Source organism: Cicer arietinum, chromosome 1, assembly GCF_000331145.2.
Source record: "Cicer arietinum cultivar CDC Frontier isolate Library 1 chromosome 1, Cicar.CDCFrontier_v2.0, whole genome shotgun sequence".
In the NCBI taxonomy this organism is placed as follows: Eukaryota; Viridiplantae; Streptophyta; class Magnoliopsida; order Fabales; family Fabaceae; genus Cicer; species Cicer arietinum.
Window position 1 is genome coordinate 4730932 of NC_021160.2, and position 9286 is coordinate 4740217.

At 31.4% G+C, this 9286-nt stretch overlaps 1 long non-coding RNA gene across 2 annotated transcripts; it reads right to left on the reverse strand.

Moving 5' to 3' along the window:
• Positions 1 to 6115: 6115 nt before the first annotated feature.
• Positions 6116 to 8234, reverse strand: LOC101497222 (uncharacterized). 2 transcript variants are annotated; one of them, XR_012163008.1, is made up of 2 exons: positions 6929 to 8234; positions 6116 to 6421 (listed from the first exon to the last, which is right to left on the reverse strand). It is a non-coding gene; the product is annotated as an uncharacterized lncRNA (long non-coding RNA). The 2 variants fall into 2 exon arrangements; XR_012163010.1 differs by having other exon boundaries at positions 6116 to 6436.
• Between the last annotated feature and the right edge of the window lie 1052 nt (positions 8235 to 9286).

The window sequence follows — 9286 nt, forward strand, 5'->3', positions numbered from 1 at the left end:
AGGTTCGGAGGTTCGGTAGGATAATTTTTCTTAGTATTTTAACTTATGCTATTCTTTTCTGATCTTCCACATCAGAAAAGAATTATCCTTGGTATTGTTAGGGGAAAGGTGATACTGTGAAAGGTGATACTGTGAAAGTGCTGCTTAGGGAGGTTCTGGCTAAGGAAAGACTTGGTATTTAAGCGTGTCTTTTGTGACCCACCTCTCTTTCCTGGGAACTTACCTGGTGCACAGTTTACAGTCTGCGCGTAGCTGCTATGTCTTATTCAAGCGTTATGAAGTTTGACATAGAGAAGTTTGATGGAAGAATCAACTTTGGCTTGTGGAAAGTACAAGTCAAGGATGTGCTTATACAATCAGGATTACACAAGGCGTTGAAAGGAAACACTTCCAACATGGAAGCCGACAAGTGGGAGGAACTAGATTTGAGAGCTGCAAGTGCAATTCGTCTGTGTTTGGCAAAGAATGTTCTTGCGAATGTGCAGAATCTGTCATCAGCCAAGCAACTCTGGGAGAAGCTTGAAGGGTTATATCAGGCTAAGGGCATCTCAAATCGGTTGTTGTTGAAAGAGCAATTCCACAATCTGCGCATGGATGAAGGTACGAAAATCTCTGATCATCTTAGTACTTTGAATAATATTGTCTCTGAGTTGGAATCTATCAAAGTTGAGATTGATGATGAAGATAAAGCGTTAAGGCTCATTTTGTCCCTTCCACCTTCCTATGTTCATCTTAAACCTGTTCTGATGTATGGGAAGGAAAGTTTGAGTTTTGAAGAAGTTGCAACTAAAATTATTTCTGAAGAAAGGAGAATGAAAAATGATGAAAGCACTTCATCAAGCTCAATGTTGCTGACTAGAAGTGGGGCTAATGGGAAGAAGATACATGCAAAGAATTTGGTGTGCTGGGAGTGTGGAAAGCCTGGGCATGTGAAGAGAAATTGTCCAGGTGGAGCAGTATCTGAAAAAGACTCTGAGACAAGTGCTGGCAAGGCCTCCCTTGTTTTGGGAGATGATGATGATCTCATCTAGAAGATAAAGTTTGTCCTTATGGTATTTCCGCTATACCATGAAAAAGGACAAGTTATTGCTAGCGGATTCAGAACAACACACGGGCATTGGTTGGCATTGATGCAAGGTGTGTGGTGATGTGTCGATGGCTGAAGAACTTCCTGGAAGCCAACATGGGAGTTGCACCATAAATTTCAGCTAGGTTTCGACATGAGAAAATTCTTGGAATGGTTTAGTTCCAAGTGGAGAAAATTCTTGGGATGGTTTAGTTCCAAGTGAAGTGTACTTTTGATGGTGGAGTATGATTGTCGGTAAGACAATGGAAGCGGAAGCTGTAACTCTTACAATCAAGGTGGAGATTGTTGGGGTTGATTGCAAGTCCCACATCCTTTAGTGTGGGAGAATAAGGAGAAGGCCAAGGCTATATATTGGGTTCTGGTCTTTTGTTTTCAAATGCACCAGTCAGCAATAGCACTTTAAGCTTGTATCTGACTTAGTTTATATATTTGCTTTGTAAGAGTGTGGTTGTACTGGGGTGTCTGGGGTGTGAGTGAGAGAAGTCTATGTGTTGTAACAATTTTCACATAGTATTAATTCTCTGGTTGCCGGTTTAGGCAACGGACTGAATTTATGATGTTTAAGTCGGTTAAGGTGAATCGACTTAATATGGTGAAGCTCTGTTAAGTCGGTTCATGGAACGAGTTAAAAAACAACATATTTTTTAAGTCGTTTGTTGTTAACTCGGGCACGGAACCGACTTAAAATGTACATTTTAACCGACTTAAAAAGACAAAATTCTACTAGTGTATTGATCATATGAGGATCAATAGTATTGAGAATCCAAGATATAATATGAGCATCTTTGATTTCCCACACATCCAATGTGGTTTTCTCTGGCGATATCTTAGAAACTCCATCAAGATAACTCCATAATCATTTTCCTTTAACATATATTTTAAATTGACATTCCCAAGCAACGTAATTCTTGTCGGTAAAACAGACACAAAAGTTGTCTCTTTCTTTTTTAGAAACCATGAGTTTGCACGTGCATAATAAATATATATATATATATATATATATATATATATAAGAAATTAGAACTATTAATAATAACCTTTGGATTTAATTAACGCATATGATTAAATTACCCACTAAAGATGTTATGTGATTGTATCATCATCCAATAACTCTTGGATACTATATGGTATATTTTTTATAAATTTATTTTCTTTCTATTTTTGTAATAATTCAAATTAAAAACTCATTAATGTTGTATCTAAAAAATATAACTTCTTCTAGTAATTGTGAGATACAATTATTTAATAATTTTATTTTTATTTATATATTTTTCTGACTCAAGAATTTTAATTTTATTAAAATTGCGTTTTTATTGTTTATCAAAATAATAAACTATTATTCAATCATCGTTTTTTATTAATAAAAATAAATATGATTTTTTTTGTATTTCCAAAAAACCCTTGAAAATTAATTTTCAAAATTAAATTTAGAACTTGTAAAAATCGAATTTTAAATATCATAATTCAAACTAGCCACATTCACGATTTTATTACAATAAAAAAATTAATAATTTATTAATAAAATTGTTTATAATAGTTAATTCTAAATTAATAATAATTAAATAAATAAAAAATTTATTAAATCATATAAACTTGAAATAAAAATAAATTTGGAAGTTATAAGGATTGAAATTTGGAAGTTATAATAATATTATAATAAACAATAAAAATGCAGGTTTAATAACAAAATAGAATGGTGAAGAAGACAAAGATAAGAAGAGCATATGCATATGACTCAACCTCAGGGATTTGTTAACAAAGGTGAAGAAGACAAAGTTTGCTTATTAAAAAGGTCTTTATATGGTCTCAAGCAATCACCATGGTAGTCATATAACAGGTTTGATACTTTTATCTTGAAGAATGGTTCAATATATGCAAACATGATGAGTATGTTTACTAAGAAACTAGAGATGGTGTTGTCATCTACTTGCTCCTCTATCTAGATGACATGTTAATTGCTTGTGATAGCAAATAACAAATTCAAAGGGTGAAAATGTTGTTGAAAAGTGAGTTTGAGATGAAGGATATGGGGTTTCCAGCAAGATCCTAAGTATGTAGATCACAAGGGGCATGTCTAAAGGAACTTTATTCATAAACTAGAAGCATTACTTGACTAAAGTCTTGAAGAAGTTCGACATGGATCAATCAAAAGTAGTGATAACTCTCATGGCTCAACATTTCAAATTATCTCAGCAGGATTCACCTAAAATTGACGAGAAAGTTTCTTACATGATGATGACATATGCAAATGCAGTAGGAAGCCTGGTGTTTTATATGATATGTACAAGGCTAGACTTGGCCTATGCCATGATTACGGTTAGCATATACATAAGAAAGTCTAGAAAATTGCATTGGGAAGCTATGAAATGGATCTTTAGATATGTGAAGAGAACCTCAGAAGTTGGTTTTTGTATGCATGACATAAAGGCAATGATGATGTAATTGAGTTTCTTGGCCCATATTATGTTCGTTGTTTAGAAACTAATAGGTATTTGACAAAATATTTTTAAATTTTGTGGTAACACTGTTAGTTGGAAATATAATATGCAACATTTAGTCTCCTTGTCCACCACTGAGGTTGAATACATTGTTGTAATTGAAGCAATCAAAGAAGCAATTTGCATGAAAGGAATGGCAATGAGCTAGAAGGCAAAATGAATAGTTCCAAAAGTCTTTTGCGATAGTCATAGTTGGATTTTATAAGAGAAACCATTACTAAAAGAGATGTAATTCTAGATAAGATCAAGACTAAAGACAACCCAATTGATGCATTGTTAAGGGCTAAATTCAAACATCATTTATAGATCTTACAATTTATGTAACATAAAGTTAAATCAAGGTGGATAATTGTTACTTATGGCTTGGGACTTTATGGTGTTGAAAGTTAGCAAATGTGGAAATTATATTATTTTCTTGTAACACAATGTAACTAAATTAGTTAGTAGTTAAGATGATTGTAAGTGATATTTAAGATTTGTAATTGTTTCATTCAAAAGGCAATTTAAAAATAGTTAATACACTTTCACAATATTCTTTCTCTAAATTCTCTAAACTCTTTCTATTTTTGTCATTACTTTCTTGTTCATGTTTGTGAGTGCAAGTAAATGGCGGATTGTGTTTTAATAACAGGAATCATATTGAAAAATATGATGAAAGTACTACAACAAAATTTAGAGCAAGTAACTACCCTATTAACTATCGATCTAAATACTAATTAACTCTAACTAAAGACTAACTAACTTGATTGTTATTCTTAACACATATTTCAAAGACTGCAAGCAAATCAGTTTATGACTTATTTGACTTCTCAACACAATAAATAGAAAAAACACTAGATTCAATGTCAAGTGTAAGAAGAGGGAAGTTAAATCCCCAACAATTATTTGATATGTTGAATCATTGCACGTGACCTTCTTTCACTGTATTTTCATTCTTTTCTATTTGACATTATTCTTAATCTGTTATGATATTGTTCAGCATTTGTGTATCAAATGACAAAATCAATTTAGGTTGTTGTTGTCCTATTAATACTCATGTAATTGGACCTATTCTAATCAATCAAATCATTCAACTTTTACTCATTTTATCTCAAAACAAAGGACAATTTAATACTTTCACCTCTTGTTTCTTTTGTTGTTATGAGAATGTCAAAGAATCAAGAAGAGCAGCAACCAAGATGACTCACATGAAGAATATCACAGACAATGAGGAACTCATAGTATTAATGAGACTCGTAAGAAGTTTATTTAAAAAATCCAGCGCCATCGTAAAAAAAGATGGGGTGACGGGTTAAATGTGATCTTTGGACTTTAGCTTCACAATAATATAATCGCTTTTAGGTCAATTAAAACTTTTTGCAGTTAGATTCTCTTTCTAGACTTACATTTTGCTTACCACATTTTTCTTTTTCTCCTACTTTGGTTTTCTTCTATATTTTTTTTTTTTCTATTCCCACTTCATGTTTGGATTTTGTAATCGAAACTCAGATTAAGAATTATGTTACTCCGAGTATGTGGGGACTATTAGAAATAAATCAGTTACTTAGAGTTGACTTAATTAGTTAGTTGATTATATATAGTTGATCATTTAGTTAATTGGGTGATTAAGTTCAAATGTACTCTATAAATAGAATTGTTGTATTCATTGTTCTATCATTTTTTAATTATCAAGATGAAATATTTTAAAGAATTTTTTTTTGTATCAAACTCTCAAATTTATTTTTGGCGTAATTGCTCTCGCGGTCCCTTAACTTAATTTCAGGTAACACTTCAGTTCATTTTTTTTACCGATTTTGTCATTTATTTAATTTTAATTAACAATTTGATCTTTTATGTCTTAAAATATAAACAATATTATAATTTGACCTTTGTTAAATTTTTGTAGAAATTGTTTTGGCACCATTTAGCATTTTTCAAAATAAAAACAAAAATCGTACTCGTGAGTTTTAAGATGAATTTATTTTGTGAATAACATTGACAATAAAGATAAAGAAAACAATTTAACAATAAATTTTATTATATATAAGAGAAGAAAAAAAGAGAGAAGTTAGAAAAAATAATAATTAATTACTTTACAATGATCACACACTTGCATATAGTTATTGAAGTTAGAAAGAAAAATTAATTTTTTTTTCACTTATAATTTGTTTTTCATCCATGTAATTATATGTTGTTTTGTTATTGAAATATCCCTCTATTATTATTTTTAACAAAATATTTGTTTCTAAAAACCAATAGAAAAAATGTGTACAGTATATGGGTCACATTAAAAACAGAAAAATCCATTATTCCACTAATACACAATTGGTTTACAAGATCATACACTATCATCATTATTTTTTTTTATTTTTTAAATCGATTTATTTTTAAATACTACTCAATAACATAAGAAAGCTACAATCCAAAACCAGAGTTTGTGAATCCAATTCATTGTACAAACTTCAAATATTACACAATAAGGCATTTGGAAATGAAAATCAAGATTAAAAGCCAAAAAATACAAAAAAAAATTAACGTTGGCGGCACAATATAACACAATAAGACATTTCATTCAATAAGTTACTTTCCCATATACTCCAATATAACACAATAAGACATTTCATTCAATAAGTTACTTTCCCATCTAAGTCAACAAAAGTTATATTAAAAATAAAGTTTATGACAAAATACATTAAAAAAATAGGAATAATGTCCCAAAATAAATAACAAATTTCACTCTAAAATCCTAACTAATTCAAACCATGCTCCTCCTAATTCCTTTTTCTCTAACGTTGCCTTAGCTGTTGCTCCTCCAACCTCTGAATTCCAACACTACATTCTGCTGGTCTTCCTAACTCTGCATAATATTTTGCTACACATGAAATTAACATTTTATTTTATATGTTGAAACAAATGGATGTAAATGAAGGCACACACATTGATAGTATTATTGGATGTGAAAGAAAAGCCATAGGATATTGATTTTGACAAGTAGTAATTAACCTCAAATTAGAACTCTTAAAACATGAAATATTAAGAGGTATGTGCACTTTAAATTTTTCTAATGGAAGTAAGATCAAATAATCCCAAACTGAAATGCTAGTTATTTGCTTCAGTTTTTGGTATAAGTTACAAACAAATCAGTAGAAGAAAGTGAATTTAATCATAGCAATAAGAAGCTAAGGAGATGTAGGAAGGAAGAAAATAAGTTGAGTGAAAGAGAATGTAAGGAGACTTGTCTTATAGTTAATTAATAATAATACAAACCAAAAAAAATTAATTAAATCAAGGAGAGTGCCATTCAAAAACACAATCATAACAATTCATAATTATGGAGAAACTAAACAATGGAAGAGAAACTTACTTTCAAAAAATTGAAACTAAACTTTCAACATAATCCTTGGCAACTTCAAAGCGTACATAATCGGTAGTTCTATTATAGGCAACAGTATTATTTCTCCAATTATAGAAAATTGGTTGGTATTGATGACTCATAAATATCAACGTATCCTCAAAAAGAAATAAAGGCACTACATAAAAATTAGGATGCAGCACATTGGAGAATTGAAGATTCTGGTAATTAATTCTAAGAAATTGGACCCAAGACTCTTCCACACCAAATATTTGCATCTTCCATATAACCAAATCGATTTTGTTGGGATAATAAGAAAAACAAAGGCAGTCCCCCAAAACAGTAAGACTTGGCATGTCAGGCGGCATTTCATCCAAAACATGAGGCAGCATGTACTTGTTGTATGTCTCAGTCCCCAAATCAAGAGAAAGAATACGAAACTGTTCAATTGTAGCAACATCCTTAAGAACACGATAGGAAAAATTATTTGTATTGTCAATCACCAACCAGTTAAGAGTTCCACTGAAATACTCACCTCCAGACTTGTTTGTTGTCTCCAGAGGTACAGCTGGAAAATTTTCAATATATCTCCAAACATTATCACCCAAAGTGAGAATTTTTACAACGCTTGGGAGAAGAATATGAGACACCACCACCTTATAAGTGTCAGTTGAATTGTCATAACCAAACTTGAAATTGAAATCTTTTCGATCGTAGTAAAGGTCAAAGTGAGCTTTGGCAGAATCGCGAAAATACCCAATTCTTGGAGACAGTGTCCTTGTGGCTGGGTTCCATATACGGAGCCAATAATCTTGATATGCTTAGGTGGAAGAATAACCGGTCAAACAGATCAATCCATTGCAGGAACCTGCTATATCAGAGCAGTCATTGTCATTCCATAGGTAGTAAGAATCAACCGAAAGTTTGAAAGACGGGTTACGGAGTAAACGACTTTTGGGGTATAAAACGCAATACACGTCACAATCAGTTTGATGAGTGTCGACCAATTCTGATAATGGATGCCGCATCATTAGTGTGAAGAGCAGTTTTCGTGTTGCTGATTTCTTGAGGTGCAATTTCACGAACACGGGATCGGAGATGAGGGCTCTCCAAGACTTACTCACGCACCCCAATCGTATAAGAGATTTCACTGATAGAAAGGAAAGTACCTCCGGTATTAGATCATCAGAGATGACCACCGCCGACGGAGTCATACACGTGGCTGATTCTACGTCCATGTTTGCCGTTCTCTTGAAACCCTAATAACAAAACATATACGCCAGAGAGAAGAATTGCAAATCCGTGGGATTGGTTTCAGGGTTTTTTATAAGCTAACATATGTGGTTTCAGGGTTTTAAGGTTTTTTATATAAATATCCTTTTTTTAATTTCTAATACTAGATTGCCCTACTTCCAAAAAATAATATCAGATTGCCTTACTTTTTAGTCCGAGTTGCAAGTCGCAACCTGGAGATGCTACTTAAATTTGAACTTCACTAGATGGTCGCATCTTGGGGATGCGACCTCCTACTTGCCTTAATTTTTTTTGTTGAATTTTATTATTATATTTTTGAGTATATTATATTGGATATATTATATTTATTATTATTAAATATTTTAAAAATAATTATAACATTAAAAAATACAAAATATTATTATAAATACTAAAAATAATTATGTTAATAATATTATATAACTTTTAATAATTATTATAATAATAATAAAAAATAATAATAATAATTTTAATAATAATAAAAAGAAAATTCTATTAATAAAATAAAATAAAATAAAAATACATTAACATATAAGCATAAATACATTAAAAATAATAATTTTAATATTAATAATAAAAAAATTATATTAATACATTAAATTAAAAGAAAAAAGATATATCAATTTTGAGTAGATGTGACAGCAACGTTTGGACAATGTTTATTAGTATGACCAGATACCCGACATAATCCGCACTTTCTTGGGACTCTACCCGTAGTGTCCATTTCTGTTCTAATGCGCTTGGTCTTTGGGCGACCTTTCTTGACTATTCGCATTAATGGACTGTGACACACCTTAACACCTTCATATTGTGGCCAATATCCTTCGTTTGATATCGGTTGGAACGCTTCAATGTAGACTTTAAGTATTGTTTCCACCTTGTACACATCGGATATAAGGCTCCAATAATCATATTTGATACTAGAACATGTTGTTATCACATGTGAACAAGACATATGTTTAGCTTGATATTTTCTACAATCGCACCACTTGTTAGGAAGATTTACACTGAAATGACCAATTGGTCGCCCTTCTTTTGGAACTACTGTCTCGTGGACCATGAAAGTGTGGTTGCTTTGATCAAAACTATCAATTCTAT